Here is an 18,297-nt window from a genome sequence, read left to right as displayed (position 1 = left end):
CCCTCGCTCAGTCCATCTCTCTCTCTCTCTACTCGACTCCACATAATACTGCTTTTAATACAGTAATACAATAACCTTTTAATGAAGCAACTCAGCGTTCCTTCGTTACTAGTTCCAAAGTGATGTTTTCAAATTAGTAATGGATCTTGAGCTCAGCTGTTAAACTGTCAAACTGAGATTTGAATCTGTGGCAGAAGGAAGTAGTTCAAAAAGAAGGTAGTAGCACAAAAGAGGGTTTTAATAGGGTGACCATACATGCTCTTTTTCCTGGACACTTCCTGGCCAGGATTTCTATATTCCGATCACCGATCGGTCTGCGCAGCACTGCTTCAAGTCGAACGCAAGTGTGAAAACAGGAAAACAAAGCCAAACCTGGATATTTTAGGCAATAAAGAAATCCTGGCCAGGACATGTCTGGGAAAAAGAGCACGAATGGTCACCCTAGTTTTTAAAGACACTCCATTGTTGTCTCTTTTTTATTTACACACTTGTGCTGTCGAACTGTTGTATAAATGCAATATCACACTCGATATGAATGTATATCAGCATGACTGTGATTAGGCTGTAGCGGCCGAGTGCTGTAGGTATATATATATATAGCCAGGGCTGGACTGGGACAAAAAATCGGCCCTGGCATTTTTTGGTCCAGGCAGACCCCCCCCAATATATATATATATCTATATATATACAGTTATTTTAAATAGTAAAAATATTTCACTATATTACTGCTTTTGCTGTATTTTGGATAAAATAAATGCAGGCTTGGTGAGCAGAAGATAATTCTTTAAAAAACATTACAAATCTTACTGTTCAAATTTTTTTTAACTGGTAGCATAGATATGTATCATTGCATCTAGTTGTTTTGGATAAGAATAAAACGTCAGGTCCAACAATATCGTGTCTTTTTTTATTTAAATCTAGATTTATTTGCATTGGGCCATGGAAACCTCTATGACTTGACTTGACTTGGCCAAAAAAAATTGTCGGGGAGGAATTTACGTTTTATTAAAAAGTGTTTTCGTATTCTACACTCATGGCGTGCACACACATTAGGATAGGTTAGATGCCTGCCTCCACTGCAAGTCCCTATCAAGCACTTTACAGATTCAACTACTCTCTTCTTCTCCTCCTGCCTTGCTCTTTGGCCCGCATCACTCACCGCAGAGCAAGCCTGTTCTTGATAATGCTGCTGTGAACACGTGGGAAAAGCCGATGAGGAAGAAGTTGGGGTGAAGCGATCTTTATATAGGCGGAGCAAAATACTTAATCACTCTGTCTGTAGCGCATTGTGATTGGGTGGTTTACGCTGTCAATACAGGAGACAAACAAATGGGCCACTGGCTACTCGCTGTCCATGCGTGATGGTCCTTGGCAAAAAATAAATAAAAATCATTCTGTCGGCCCCTTAAGAGCGTCGGCCCACTGGGAAAATGCCCGGTATGCCCGATTACCAGTCCTGCCCTGTATATAGCCATATCGCACAGCTACGAGTGTATATGGAGACATTTATTGGGACAACTCCAGGTGGGAACAGGACACCATAAACTGGGACTGTCCTCAGAAAACATGGATACCTGGTCAGTCTATTATGTGTTAATGCTGATAATTAGTTACCTTTTGTTTAACTGACTAAATCAAAAGAGGTGATGCTGTTTAAAGTTAGTTGACTATTCAAAGGAGAAGTTTCCATAATGTAGGACAGGGGATCTGGTGACTTTATATTTACACACATGTTACAGTGCATATAGGCTACTGTACATGCAAAACACAGGGACTGCTTAAAACCATGATTCTTTTGATTTTTTATTATTTTTCCAGAAAATGAAAAGCAAACAAACACAAAAAGGCCTCTAAATCAACATGATCAAAACTTTGCTACATCTGTTGCACACAATCTACTTCAATGTTTTTTTTATAAACTAAACATGAGAATAAATTTTACATTACATTACAAATTTTACATTAGTGATGTTTCAAGATGAACATTTACTTGACTGAAGCAATTTACCTTTATTTGATTCTTCATACATAATTTTTTTGAAAAAAAATCGTTAAAACATGATTCAACAGGCTTTTATTTAAAAGTTTACTTGTTCTCAATCAATTTAAAAAAATGTAAAAATAATGAATTTCTTTACTAGTTACTTGAAAAAAGTAATCTGATTACGTAACGTAACTCACGTTACTTGCAATGCGTTACCCCCAAAACTGCATATCAGTACTTAAAGTGTACATATACCTAAAAAAGTGTACCTTTTGAAAAGGTACTGCCCCAGTGACCGCTTTTGCACTTTTTTTTTTTTCCGAGTGTACCTAACAAGTTACTGTTTGTTACATCTGAAGTCAACCTGGACATTCGTACAAAGTAAATGTTGTTTAAAGAAGAGAATTTCCCCTGTTTATTAAAAAGTTATAGTAAACATCAGATCAGAGGACAGTCACGTATTACAAAGTGCTCATTCTGAAATCAGAAAAAAATATATTTATGATTTATGCAAGGTATATGCACATATACCTTAATTTAATTACAGTTATGATTTCATTAACAACATGATTTTGAAGCAGTTAATGATTTAAACAATGGTTAAATTAATAATTCAAAAACATAAACATGTAACATTTCACTCCTATGGAAACTGTAAAAACACCATAGAATTTGTTTTGAAGAATCTGAAAAAGATATTGCTCAATCAGGAAATAAAATAATAGAAGCATCATAACTTATTCAGAGAAATAATGCTGACTGCGTACAGACTTAAAGACATGAAGCTTTATTTCTAAGAGGATGTATGGTAAACTTGGAATTTTAATACAATATAGTGTAATACATTAACAGAGACTTGTATTGTAATTTTTATAGTAAATTCAAATATATTTCTTCTACTAATACCAGATATATGTTCATGTTTAATATTTACTTAATAATTATTATGTACATAAAGACATACTTTGTGTTCAATCAGTTACCTGTGTCATCAGTGCGCAGCTGACACACCCACCTTAGCGATTTCAATATATCGCTTATCCTGCCCGAGAAGACCATAAACATTACAGATAACATCTGACGTAACCATTAATTTACATATCCTAAAAACTAGTCATGTGCCACTGATACGATGTAAATTGGGCAATTTTAACTTAAAGTTTTGGCTGTCAGTCAGTGATGCCCTCTGTCAGTGTGAATAACAATATGGCCGCTCGAACACTTCTGGTGGCTTCACTGCCTGATGGAAGTTTAGAATTCTATGAGCAATCTAGTAATTTATGTAGATCAGTGGTGACAACTGATGTTTACTGTGCATTTTATGTAAGTAGTACGTTATACTGTTATAAATATCTCATTGATTTACATTACAAGCAATCAGAATTCCATTCAATGGCCATTGCATATTTTCAGTTTGGGCCTCTGAATAAAACTATGGTGATTTTTCTTCTTGTGTGCGAACTCCATATTTTCACTATATCATAAAAACCTGATATATCAAACGGGCGGTTTCTTCATTAGGGTGATGCACCACCAAAGTGCGAAAGGGAGGGATTTTTTTCTGTCACATTCAACCACAGTTGTCACTGTTCTAGACTGTTCTGCCTCTGGATATATAGTCCAATCAGAGTCAAGTCAAGTCCTTTTTGGGCGATTTCACTCTGGCCGAGAATCGTCCCGAGTGTTCTCAGACTTTCATACAAAGACTTTTTATTGAACTGCAGGCACTGCAATGCAATCTTTATGAGTTCCAGGAGAGCTAGCACTAACATGCTTTCATCATCATACGTAACCTTGACTTGTGCGGCGATTGGTGGGAACAAACTTACCACTATTAATAAGAAACATGAAGTCAGGACTAGTCTGTATGGGCTCAATAAAGCAAACCAGTATCTCACCAGTAAAGTTTACATGGATGACAATTATAACGGAGCTAAAGATGATTACAGTGACATACATCAATCGTACACTATTAGACACGCAAGTCTGTTATTATTAATTTGCAAGCAACCTGTGTATGAGCATTCTCTGATAGCTTTTTGCACAAGCACATTTCAGTATGATAGCATGTCTGGCAGGTGTTTTATAATGGACACTCGCTGAAGAAGCATGTTTTTATAGGAGTTTGCTGCTGTCAGTGGTGTTTATATACATACGGGCATCAACACTCACTCTAACAGAGGAACTGTTCACTGGTCACATCGAGCCTCCTTCAGGTCGCCACATTCGAAAAATTTAGAATGTTTTTATTTACTTTTTTAATTTGTATTTTGCTCTGAATGGATTTGATGGAACCTGATACAGTCAGGTTAAGGCGACTGGTATAGTGGTCTGTTGGTGTCTCCGTGTGGTCCTCCTGTTTGGTATTGCAGCTTGAATTGTAGTTATTTCTATATGTATCTGCATCTGTATAGATAAATTGTGAATTATGAAAATAAAAAAAAGGTTTCAATTAGGGATGCACAGTATTATCGGAATGTTATCAAAATCGGCCAATAATGGCTTAAAATGCAAATATCGGCCCGATATGAAAAATGATGCTGATATGCCTTGCCGATAAGATGAGTAACTCTCATGTGCTCAGGGTGTGACAGCGATAAGATCACGTCAGCAGTGTGGTCATTCTTGAAGCAAACTTTTTCCTGAATGATGATTAGATTCACTGTTTTGAGCATTTAATTTGAGAATGCGAGTACAGAATGACGTGGTCGGTGTGCGATAGAGTCAACAGTTACTAGCAGCAGCAGTAGCAGCAACAGCCTCCCCGGGTCCTAAGGCCCTTCCGGTAAGCCCTTTTATTTACTTAGGGGGCGCTGTTGGCCTACTTGTAATAAAATGAAAGTAAAATACACAAATAACATTAAGATTATGTTTCTGATTAAATAAAGCATGATGTCATAAAATCACGAGTATGGTTTGATTTAAAGGTCAGAAGGTATAGCTTACGTGAATAAAAATCACAAACAAGACACTTGTAAATTAAATAATATATATATATATATACAGATTTATTCATTAATGTGTAATATGTTTTTTTTTCAAACGGATTATGAAAATTTAAATGCAAGGAGATTTTCAGAATTTGTACAACTCTTTTGCTTTAGACCATCTACAAATGTTAAATATTGAAATAAAATGTTAAGGATTGCTTTATAGTTACTTTATAGTTATTTTCAAAGCTTTCAATTTACTCTCTGTTCCTGAAACCACGCCTTCTTTCTTTGCGTGCACATTTGGGCGGCATTATGCAAATATTTATATATATATATATATATATACATACAGATGTATTCATTAATGTGTAATATGTTTTTTTATGAAAACTTCATTATGAAACTTAACTTATGATTATGAAAACTTAAATACAAGATGCTCTAAAAGATTTTCAGAATTTGTACAACTCTTTTGCTTTAGACCATCTACAAATGTTAAATATTCAAATAAAATGTTAAGGATTGCCTTATAGTTGCTTTATGGTTATTTTCAAAGCTCTCAATGTACTCTCATTATAAAATAACTTCACTGTTTATTTAATCCTCAAAAGTAAGTGTCTGTTAAAAACTAACCAAAATGAAAAAAATAATTTTATAATCTCTGTGCAGGAGAGACTTGGTGTTGTTTCCAAACAAAAGGAATTATATCGGTATCGGCATCAGCTATCGGCCAAAACGAGTTGAAAAATATCGGCATATCGGATATCGGCAAAAATTCAATATCGTGCATTCCTAGTTTTAAGAGTCATGTGACAGACACAGTGATGCTGCTCGTATGTATTTGCAGTACACAAGCCGCGATTAAGAAAGCTGACTCCACTGTGATGTGACCCTGTCTCTCTCTCACACACACACACACACAGTACGCAATACTCTACACGGCGCAAAACTCCGCATTTGAACAGTAAATAGCAAATAATTATGAAAACTTAAATACAAGATGCTCTAAAAGATTTTCAGAATTTGTACAACTCTTTTGCTTTAGACCATCTACAAATGTTAAATATTCAAATAAAATGTTAAGGATTGCCTTATAGTTGCTTTATGGTTATTTTCAAAGCTCTCAATGTACTCTCATTATAAAATAACTTCACTGTTTATTTAATCCTCAAAAGTAAGTGTCTGTTAAAAACTAACCAAAATGAAAAAAATAATTTTATAATCTCTGTGCAGGAGAGACTTGGTGTTGTTTCCAAACAAAAGGAATTATATCGGTATCGGCATCAGCTATCGGCCAAAACGAGTTGAAAAATATCGGCATATCGGATATCGGCAAAAATTCAATATCGTGCATCCCTAGTTTTAATTTATCTTGAAAAAAACTTGCAGAAATAAAGTTTTTGTGGGAATCATTCTCAATCTTGAACTTGGTAAAACATTACTGGTATTTAAAATACATTAATACATTTTAAAAATACAGTGCACTGAATAAAAAAAAGGTAAGATTGTTTTATGATTATAATTGTTGGTTAAAACAGTGAAAGACAAGACCAGTGATAAAGGTGATGTTAATCCTAATTTTATGCCAGGTAATAGTAGATATCAATAGTTTCCTAATAGTGTCCTCTTCAAAGAACATGCGATTTGTGCTTTTAGTGATTCACAAAAGGCAATGGGAGGAGATTTCCTAAGGGATCACTATCTTTATCTACAGTGGGTATAGAAAAGAATCACCCCCCTTTAAAATTATCACATTTTGTTGCTTTTGCAACTTATAATATCCAAGTGAAAGATATAACACCAACATGTCAGAAAAAAAAAAAAATCAGAATCACTGAGTTGGAAAAAGGATCACCCCCTCCTAAAAATGACTTGTAAACTCAATCAGGTGTAGCTAATCACCTTCAAAATGTGATTCTTTTACAAGGGGGTGGTTCTTTTCTATACCCACTGTATATGTGTCTAGCATATGTAACAGACTTTCATGTTTGCTGTCTCTCCTCTTGCCGTTTTTAAGAAGCTTTAGTTCAAGATAATTTCTTCTTGCACAAAAAGGAACGAGTAATCTGAATACAGTTTGAGTTTGTGGCCTAATTCCATGCGTCTTCCTTGCATTTTTAATTCACAGTGAAAGCCATGCAGAAGTTATGTAGTCTGCAATCTACAAGCTCCTAAAATAGCACTACAATGACGGTGGGGAATCACTTATTTATTCAGCTTATAATTCCATATTTTGTTTTCCATCTTTTACAACTGAAGAAACACACATATTGAGCAGTTCATCTTTATGAAACATACTGTAGATCAAAAATTTTGTAATAGATTCTGATAATTTGATTTAGCAGAATTTAAACTGACAACATAAAAGTTGACTTCATATAGAGCTTGAAAGAGAAGGGGCATATAATTTTCTAGCACCCAGTTGTTGTAGTTGTTTTTTTTGCTTTGTCGACTGGTTTGATGTGCAAACAGCAGTGTTTTGAGAGCCACATTGCTTACATGTTTAGGGGAATCAGGTTTCAGATTGTTTACTTATAGCAGTTTGTGCACACGAAGCTAGGATATGAGAATGTACAATATTGTAACATTGAAAAAAGTGCAAATTTCAGCTTTAAGGAAGCAGAATAAATGTTGTCATGACCCTAAAGTCTTTAGAGATAATGCATGAAAAATAGCATCTACACTGGATTCGAGACACTTTACTAGCATCCCGAAGACAAACTGGACACATTAGAATTTCCATGTTGATATACGTTGCTTTAAGGGAAAGATTTATTATTTTTACACTGCCTAGTTTGGGTTCTATACAATATATGTTTCTAGTTTTACTTTTGCATGAGGCAGGTTTGCTGTGTCTCTGAAGAGACAGGAGGTCAAGACTGAAAGTGCTGCTAACTTCAAAACAAACCCATCATGCGTGTGCATTGCACAACCTTGCTGTGTCAAGTCAGGTATCTAGGAGAGACCATCAGGCATCAATGTCAAGCATTTAATATTTATGGCAGGAAAATCTGCCTGTCTTCCATGGTTCTGAGTGAGCAACCAGCCTGAGGAAGCTGTCTCTGGGGTCCTGCTGTTCCCACAGACGCTTCAACACTGATTCTCACATAATGGTCACAAAACAACTGCGTCTCACCGCCAGCCACAGAGAACGAAGAAAGTGTGTTTACTGAATACATTGGAGATGAGAGATGCTGAGTGTCTTGTGGTGATACTTTAAAATATTTTATTTAAAACCTTGCCATTGAATCCTTTGTGGAACACAAAAGATGTTTTGCAAAATGTCTGAGCTGCCCTTTTCCATAGTATGTGTGTGTGATTCATTTCAAGCTAAAACAAACAAACATGAACTCTTAAAGTACCAAATGTAGTTCACATGACTATATTTGAAGTCTTTTAGGGTGTACTCACACTAGGCGTTTTTAACCGTGCCCGAGCACGTATGACCCCCAAAGCCCGGTTCGTTTGACTAGTGTGAGCGGTCCGGCGGTTCAGTTCGGTTGGGCTCAGGTGCGGTACGTGTGTGAGCCCAGTGTGAGCACTAACCGCGCCGGAGCACAGAACAGATACTATTTTGTGTGCGCTACTGTCATCATTACGACCACAAACATATTCTATTACTACTACACTACACTTTTCAGTTAATTTAATCAAGTATATTTAGGTTTATAATGGCTCTGGTTCTTACCTTATTGATGAACAGGAAATGTTCGACAGAATATTAGCGAAAGTGGTTTTCTCCGTTATCTCATACATGACGTAAGCGTGTTCCAGCCCAGAATGTTTAGTGCAAGTGTGAGTGCAGGCCAGCAGGGGAGTGGGGAGGGGGGATAATCGCACTCGGGCTCGGTTCAAGGCAACCGTGCCTAGTGTGATCTAACTCTCTCAACTACAAATCCACTGTCCATTTTCAATTGTTAAATATGATTTATGTAGTCACAACAAACAAGTATTATGTACATTTCCATTTTAAGTGATTTAAATGTAATAAAATTAAGTTAAATTAAGTAAAAAAAGCAGTGCATACATATTTCTAAATAATAGGGAGGTAATTATAATGCTTTTTAATTACTATGGAAAACTAGACTTTGCAGCAACCTTGATTTGGAGTTTTAAACACTAGAGAAAACACTTTTTTCTCTAAAATGCAAAGACCATAGCAACATAATTGGTTTTCTGTGCAGTGACCCTGTGTTTTTGCTGAAGGAGCCTCTCTCTCTGCTCTAGTGTCCTGTGCTTGTACAAGGAGAAACCAACAAAAGAAGCGTGTTTACCTTGAACATTGTCTTTTCCGACTCTGTGCTGAGTGGAAAGAAGATTGCATGTGCATCTGACAAGTCTTCTGTAACTGCCAGCACTGCAGTTTGATTAAGGCTGCAGCACACGGGGAGTGTGTCTGTGTGCATGTACGTTTCTCTTTCTTGTCAAAGCAACATAATTAGAATTTATTTGCAGTTACTGTAATGTGTTTTTCTCCACAGTTTGTCACTTCAGTGCAAGCACCTCTGTGATGTATGATTGTGGGTGTGATTGTGAATATTAAACAGGGGTTAATTTGGGATTTTAGAGGTTGTGAAACTTAAAAGGTATGTTCACACTGACAGAAACTGAATCGCTGTATTGGTGGTCACTATTATTCTTACTTGCCGGCTGCATCCAAATGTATCAGGTTGCAGATCACTTCATTCAGCTTCATTGTCTGCAGTCCCATTGGTCATTGCAGTGTTGCCGACCTGGATGAATTATTTAAGGGTACATTTGGGATTTCAGAGAGGACAAACATTTTTCAGTTTACTTGAAACAAATGCAGCTTTGTTAAAATGGTTGCCACTAGAGTTTTATCTCTGCCAAATGAAGTACAAAGCGATTTCGAGTGACTTGCTAGATCACTATTATTATTATTATTATTATTATTAGCATAATTAAAAATACTTTAAAAAAATGAAATAAACAGAAATATTATTGTTAATTATCATAAAGTTGGAAACTTTTACAATCCAACTGTATAAATCATGAAAACATTGGTAGATAGAGGCAACAGTAGACGGATTGGTCGGCACTGAAAAAGCAGATAAAGTGGCTAAGAAAGCTCTTCAGTTGGAAATAACAAAACATAATATTCCAGTATCTGATGTAAAACCTATATTGAATCTGTACATTAATAATAAATGTCAAATGGAATGGAATGAATGCATATACAACAAATTATATGAGGTGAATCCAGTAGTAAATGAAATAAGTAATTACTGTTTTGAAAATAGAAATGACCAGGTTGTATATACAAGATGTTGAATTGGACATTCAAGACTCACTCATTCATATTTATTGAAAGGAGAAGAGAAACCAGTCTGTGACATAAGAATTTTTTGAGTGTAAAACATTTTAATAGAATGTCCAATTTGAAATTATATTAGACAACGATATTATTCAGAAAATATTCTAAAATACATTTTTTAAAAAGTCTCTCCTGGAAGAATTTTAGAATTTTTTATCACTGATTAAATCGAAAGATTGTATGTGATTTGTATCAGTACTATTGTTTTCTTGTATATTTTTGTATTATGATTGTTTCTTAAGAAAATGTAATATTATTGCAAATTAGGGGTGTGCCGGTACGAGTATCGGTACTGAACGGTTCACGGGGCAAATTCCAAATGCAAGTGATCATCCCTATTCCCTTGGAGTGGGGACTTTGGAGTGAGCAGGGCACGTGCGTGCCATTATGTAGTCGTGACTTGGCAAAGGGAGCGATGTAATTTCCTCATCTTCAGCTGGCATGTTCCGGTGAAAACGCAGCATGGTGTCCGTCAGCAGATCTGCATCAGCATAAAAATATATAATTTTATATTTTAAAAAGTTATATATATATTAGTTTTTATATATTATATAGCATATTTTAAAAACTTTTTAAAATATAAAATGTATGTTTATTTGCAACAGTTATGCTAACAACAATAAAAAGACATTTATGACAGTAAAACAGCGACATCTGCTGACGAACACAGTGCTGTGTTGTCACGGGAACATGCCAGCTGAAGATAATGAGGAAATTATGACATAGTTATTGTATGGCCTCTGAAGTCATATACTGTATATGTAGCATATAAGTCACATAGAGATGGACATTCAAGACTCACTCATTCATATTTATTGAAAGGGCAAGAGAAACCAGTTTGTTGAAAGTTGAAAATTTAAAGATTCTGTATGATTTTGATCAGTACTGTTGTTGTTACTTGTATGTTTTTGTATAGTGGTTGCTTCTTATAATTATTGTAAATTATGTAATGAAGTGATACTGTTAATATTGCCATGAATATAGCCATTGTTGCTGATATGGCGTTAAAACATAAATAAATAAACGACAGTAGACGGCCCTGAGAAGTGAAAAACGAATATAAAACATAACACTAAAATTAATACTAATTCCTACAAAAAGCTAGAAAGAAAAACAGTAACACTTCACAAGAAGATTCTATTATTAACATTAGTTAACTAACAAGGAGCAATACATTTGTTACCATACTTATTAATCTTTGTTAATGTCAGTTCTGTCATGACAACTCTCAGAAAGATTGGCATGGTAATACAGGTGCATCTCAATAAATTAGAATGTCGTGGAAAAGTTAATTTATTTTTACAAGTACAGTAAAAGAACATGCTTTACAGAAGGCCAACAATTCACTAAAAATGTTTTTTTTTTATTGGTCTTAAGTAATTTTGGCTCACATTTAACAAAAACCCACCAATTCACTATCTCAACAAATTAGAATACTTCATATTCTAATGCACAGGAGAGACTTGGTGTTGTTTCAAAACAAATGGAAATATATATCGGTATCGGCTATCGACTAAAATGATTTAAAAATATCGCCATATTGGATATCGGCAAAAATCCAACATCGTGCATCCCTAGCTACTGCACATATAACATATGATATAACCCCCAATAAATCAGGAGACAAAAGAAATGGACAAAACAAGCCAATTAATTGTAGCGAATCAGCTCATAAGGGAAATATGAATAATTAATCATGTCTGCTTGCAAGCAATGTTTAAAACGACGCCAACGTTCTAAATTACTGCTCGTCCTGCATAAAGTAGGAAACTATTATTTTCCTGGCCATGTGAATGCTGGGATTTTTCTGGCTAGCTTGTCAAGGTCTCTGGGGGTCACATCATGCGCTGCTGCAGGGATGCTTGGAAGGGACCCCCTCCTCTCTGTGGTTGCTGGAGGTATTATGGTTCTGTCTGCTGGATCAGAGTCTCAATTCTGGCAACTTTGTTTAAGAGCTCAGAATTTGCTGCTTTAATAGTAATTTGGTGTTGGAAAGTTTTCATAATGTAATCATGACGGGAAAGGACAAAACACCCCCAAACAAGCAGATCTACCACCAAGACAAGTATATATATATATATATCAATCAGTGGCGAGCAGTGACTTTTTTCACCGGGTATGCTGAGTGATAAGGCCACCCCCACCCCCGGCTTTTACACCCTGTCGGCTTTTAGGACACTCAAAAGGGATCACAGATGAAAAATAAGAAACACCGTGGCAGGTGCCGATTTAAAAGTATGCACATCTCCTACCTTATTTGTAAATTAAATTAATCTCCAATCCTTCTTCTGTCATTTCAGGTTCATCCATTGTTTTTCGAATGCTAGAAAAATATAGTTGGTTTTCCAAGTAAAAACCGCCAAATAACATTTACACGTAGTTACGTTATGATACGTAATCAGAGGGTGGGGAGATGGGGGGATCTATTTAAAAGTGTGCACATTTCCTACCTTATTTGTAAATGAAATTCATCTCCAATCCTTCTTCTATCGTTTCTGTTTTATCCATAGTTATTTGAATGCAAGAAAAATATAGCTGGTTTTCCAAGTAAAAACCACCAAATAACATTTACACGTAGTTACATTATGATATGTAATCAGAGGGTGGGGAGATGGGGGGGGGGATTCCTCCGGTCTATATGTCTCTGCATCTGCTAAATTATTTTTTTTATTCCCAGTGAAAACAGTTAAAACTCCCCACCGGGTGACATTACTCCAATAACAGACCATGCAAAATACCCAAAAATATTTCAAATATTGCAAAGTAACGTTGCAACCTAGCAAACAATAATAAAATCAGAGAAGGACTTCAACTGTAAGCGACACGAGCATATGCAAAACAAAGGGAACAATATGTCTGTTATTACTAAAATATTGTATAGCCCACGTTTTTATAAAAAAAAAATAATTTACCGCTTAGGCAATAACGTTGACAATAACGTATATCTTCAACATTCGTTGTCTATGACCAAAAATGTAATAGGTTCAGTGGACTTTTAAAATATGCTTTGCTTGAAAAAAATAAAAATATACATTTAGTGTTTTTTTCTTTTGATTTAGTCGAGTTGGTTTTGCATCAAACACAATGTGATTCTCAGCATTGTGATTCTCAGATCTGACAGCAACAGCACATTTTTCCGCTTGGGCGATTGCTTCACGAACAGCTTACCTCGCGCATTAAATCAATCGCAGACCAGCAAATCACTGAGAACGCGCTATAATCCTGACGAGCCATAGCAAATAATTTTAGTTAGACTTCCTTGGGGAAGTCGTGGCCTAATGGTTAGAGAGTCGGACTCGTAACCCAAAGGTTGGGTACCGGCAGGAATTGTAGGTGGGGGGAGTGAATGTACAGCGCTCTCTCCCACCTTCAATACCACGACTGAGGTGCCCTTGAGCAAGGCACCAAACCCCCAACTGCTCCCCGGGCGCCGCAGCAAAAAAATGGCTGCCCACTGCTCCGGGTGTGTGTTCATGGTGTGTGTGTGCACTTTGGATGGGTTAAATGCAGAGCACTAATTCCGAGTATGGGTCACCATACTTGGCCACATGTCACTTCACTTCGTCACTTCAACAGAGCGGAGATGAGAAATCTGCGGAGAATCCTTTTGGTAAATAAATCATTTTACGTACTTATTCCTAACACTTTAAGCTTTAAGTTACATTTCAAATGACAAGGGATCAACTTATAATCATGTTTATATGAATTATCCCGTGAATTTATTCTCTAAAATGGCCTGGGTATGCGGCGCAAACAAAATCCAAAACTACATGGCCCTGTGTGAAGAAGTGTTTCCTCCACAGCGCTGTAACAGACTCATTGCAAGTTATCGCAAACGCTTGATTGCAGTTGTTGCTGCTAAGGGTGGCCCAATCAGTTATTAGGTTTAGGGGGCAAACACTTTTTCACACAGGGCCATGCAGTTTTGGATTTTGTTTTTCCCTTAATAATAAAAACCTTCATTTAAAAACTGCATGTTGTGTTCACTTGTGTTATCTTTTACTAAAATTTTTATTTGTTTGATGATCTGAAACATTAAAGTGTGACAAACATGCAAAAAAATAAGAAATCAGGAAGGGGGCCAACACTTTTTCACACCACTGTATATATTGAGGTAACACAGCTAAATATGGCAAATCCTGTTTGAAAATATATATACAGATATATCCAGAGTGAATGCTTATTTCACTTTAGCCTGTTCTCATATCCATAGCTTAGTCGGCAAATTGTTACAACAATTACATATTCTGGTAAAACAATAGACTGCTTGTTGTATCTGTATAAACCCAGTTGTGTAAACACTGCTGCTTATATGTTTAGCCATTCATTCCTGCATCAAATGCAAGACTTTAACATGACGCTTTTAAGTTTAAAACTTGTTTATACTTGCTCATTTAAGGAAGACCTTGCAATATGCAGTGATATGGAGTAAAAGAGCATTCACTTATCTTAGTTTGCAGCACGCTTTCAGAAAGCATCTGAAATCCGTATCTGTTTCAGCAAACATTGGTCAACTATTTGAATGTTGAGCAGCAAGCTCATTGGCTGCTGATGCAACAGAACCCAATCAGCTGTGTCACATTGATAACAATGTGATAGCAGTTTGAGTTAAGGACCTATCAGCCTGCACCATCTAGAGTTTCATGGCAGCACTTTGGATTTAATAGTCAAGTAAAGTCACCTTCATTTATATAGCGTTTTATATAATACAGATTGTGTCAAAGCAGCTTTACAGTGTTAAACAGGAAAACAGTTTGTCAATAATGTTGGAGCACAATAGTAAACAATCAATTTTTCAGTTAAAAGTCAGTTCAATGTGGATTCAGTAGTCATCATCCAACTCAGTTCAGTTCTCTTCAAATAGTGTCTAAGCGGTCAAGCTGACAGTATTGCCAGGAATTAAGTGTCCCCAACTAAGCAAGCCAAAGGTGACACAAAGGCGTTCATTTTTAGTTCACATTAGCTCAGGTCCATTAAATAATATTAACAAAAACACAACTTACGATTTTAATAAAGTATTAGTAAAATTAACATGAGCTAAGATTAATAAATGCTTTAGAAATATTTTTCATTGTTATTTTATACTAACTAATATAATGTTAGTTAATGCATTTACTTACATTAAAGCTGGTCAACTGCCTGATTTATGAATATAAGTGATAAAACAAAAGATGGCAAAGTTATTTTATTGGCATTTCTGAGGTAAATGTTATCTTACAACTGTTATGACTATTCATGGGCTGTTTTATTGACGATTTTCGAAACACTGATTGGTCGACCGATTAGCCTACATGACATTCGTTTAAGTTGTACTGATTTTATTTTATTTTTTTACATGTCTACTGATATTCATTCATGTTTATCTCGTGCTGGAACTAATAGAAAAATAGATGATTGATTCATGTGCCGCTTGAACTAAATACAGTGATTTCACACCACATTAAAGAGCGGGAAAACACATTTATTGTTTGTATTTCAAGATAAAATTGACAATTTAAAGGCTACAATTTGTGTTATATTAAAAGTAACAAAACACGCTTATTGCGATTATTGGGTGGCTGGTGCGCTACTAATGAATAAATGACTTGAAAACGTGAAATATTATTTCCAAACATTTATATATTTTTTATTAATATAACAGCTTGTGAATAGTCATGTAATGTTATTTACCTTAGAAAAGACAACAATAAGGAGCGATGGAGCCTACATTAACCTATGATGTTTGAAGGAGCCCGTACAAATGTTTTTGCATATGGGCCCGGGGCTGGCACGCACGCATACACACTTTAAATACACAGACACCAATGGAACACACCTGGGAGCAAATTAACTAATTAATAAAAACACAGCTGGAGACGAACGAGGACAGGAACAGGAAGGACCAAATAAGGGCAAGGAAGGCACATGATGAGCAAAACACACACAAAACACGGACCAGAGTCTGACACTAGGCCACTGATGCGCCTTCAACTCAGACTCAGTTCAAACTGAACACTCATACAATGCAAAAACAATGAAAACTAAACTAAGTTCAAAGGATAGTATTAGAACAGCGGTGGCGAACCTGCAGGGCTGCGGCTCTCCAGGACTGACGTTCGCCACCCCTGTATTAGAATTAAATAGAAATAAGAACAAAGTTCAAAACTAGAATACAAATACATAACATTAAGTATTTATACCTTTCAGCCTTACTAGAATATTGAATAAAATACAATAAAATAAATTAACCACAAATTAAGGGAAAAAATTGATCTTTATCAATAACATAATACAGCTGATACCGTGTTATGGTTTCTGATGAAAGCAAAGCTAATGGTCTCAAGGTTGGAACAGAGATCAGCCCAATAGACCTTAGTCAGGGTAATGGCATATTTAATTTTTGACAGGAATGAAAATGAGGCTGTGAGGGAAATAAGTACAGTGTGTTTAATGGATTGTACTGTTGTTCAACACGTTCAGCTAATGAAAAAAAAAAATCAGAAGACAAAAACTCTATAGCAGGGCTGTCCAAACTCGGTCCTGGAGGGCCAGTGTCCTGCAGAGTTTAGCTCCAACTTGCCTCAACACACCTGACTGGAAGTTTTTATGCCTAGTAAGAGCTTGATTAGCTGGTTCAGGTGTGTTTAATTAGGGTTGGAGCTAAACTCTGCAGGACACCGGCCCTCCAGGACCGAGTTTGGACAGCCCTGCTCTATAGTTTCCAGAGTTGTAAAAATTACGTGATCTAGAATCTTTATACATTGCATATCATTGTAAAGACTGCAAGTCTATCCTTCACAGCCTTGTTTTCATTCATGTTAAATTTATGACGTCTAACCTGAATAAGGTCTATACCGTGAAATTGGCCTTATATTTCATTATAGTTTCAAAAATACACAAATAGTGGCTGTGAAACATGTCGGAATGATAAAATAGTTTCAGTCATATGACATTTTAACGGGATGGGTGTTGTCTGACAGAAGGATCACCTAAAGCACCCCACCCCCTATAAATATTAATGGATTATAAATAAATTACCTTTATACACAGGCAGGTGTAGCAAAGAGTAAATTTTGGACCCTGTCTAGTGTATCACAGGATTTAAATGCATGAAAGCTTTAATTAAAAAGAGTTGAAGGAAACATTAAACAGGAGGGTTGTTTCTGTGCTCATGTTTGGCTGAACATTCTTAATTGCATGAAAGGACATGCAGGTTGCCTGAGCACTTCACATCAAAGCACTACAAACACGGTTTGAAATTCAGTGAAAGTGCAGTTAATAATGCAGGAGAGGATGTGCCCAGGGAAAAAATGCTGGTGATGCCTTCTCGCTCACTTAGCTGTTTAACTGCACCCCATTTTCCGGATATTTCTGAAAATGACTTAACGGCCAAACACAGTTTGGTTTTGAAATCCTCTTTCAAAAATATCACACAGTATAACAACAAGAATGTGTGATGTCAAAGGCAACAAAAAATATAAATTCTAGTGCTGTCAAACGATTAATTGCATCCAAAATAAAAAAACAATTGAAGGAGGCTAAAAAAATATGACAGTATACTCCAGAGTAGTAAGACAGAATGCTAATTCTTGGAGGCTGCATTCTTGATTCTTGTATGAGGAAATGTTGATTTTTCTTTTATGTACTGTACCTATATATATATGTCCATTAAAATGGACTAATGAAACTTTTATTTTTATTCATATATTATGTGTGTGTATGTTTATATATACATACATACATATATACAGTATATATGTATATATTAGTGCTGTCAAACAATTAATCGTGATTAATCGCATCCAAAATAAAACTTTACACAATATATGTGTGTGTACTGTGTATATTTATTATGCATTTATAAATACACACACATGTATGTATAATAATATAAAAAAAAAATTGTTTATATATAATATAATATAATATACTTATATATTTATATATAATATAAATTATACATGAATATATACACACACACACACACACACACACACACAGTACACACACATATATTATGTAAACAAAAACTTTTATTTTGGATGTGATTAATCGTGATTAATTAT

General features: G+C 35.6%; 1 protein-coding gene across 1 annotated transcript in view; it reads left to right on the top strand.

Annotated features, from left to right (window-relative positions):
• The window catches only part of pcp4b (Purkinje cell protein 4b), a 37,142-nt gene that overhangs the window by 10,848 nt on the left and 7,997 nt on the right, over nucleotides 1–18,297 (top strand). The gene's annotated exons all lie outside the window — the stretch shown is intronic.

The sequence above is a fragment of the Sinocyclocheilus anshuiensis genome, unplaced genomic scaffold (genome assembly GCF_001515605.1).
Source record: "Sinocyclocheilus anshuiensis isolate Anshui unplaced genomic scaffold, SAMN03320099.WGS_v1.1 scaffold24, whole genome shotgun sequence".
NCBI lineage: Eukaryota > Metazoa > Chordata > Actinopteri > Cypriniformes > Cyprinidae > Sinocyclocheilus > Sinocyclocheilus anshuiensis.
The sequence above is the reverse complement of the archived record's forward strand: the minus strand, read 5'-3'. Positions and strand labels throughout refer to the sequence as shown.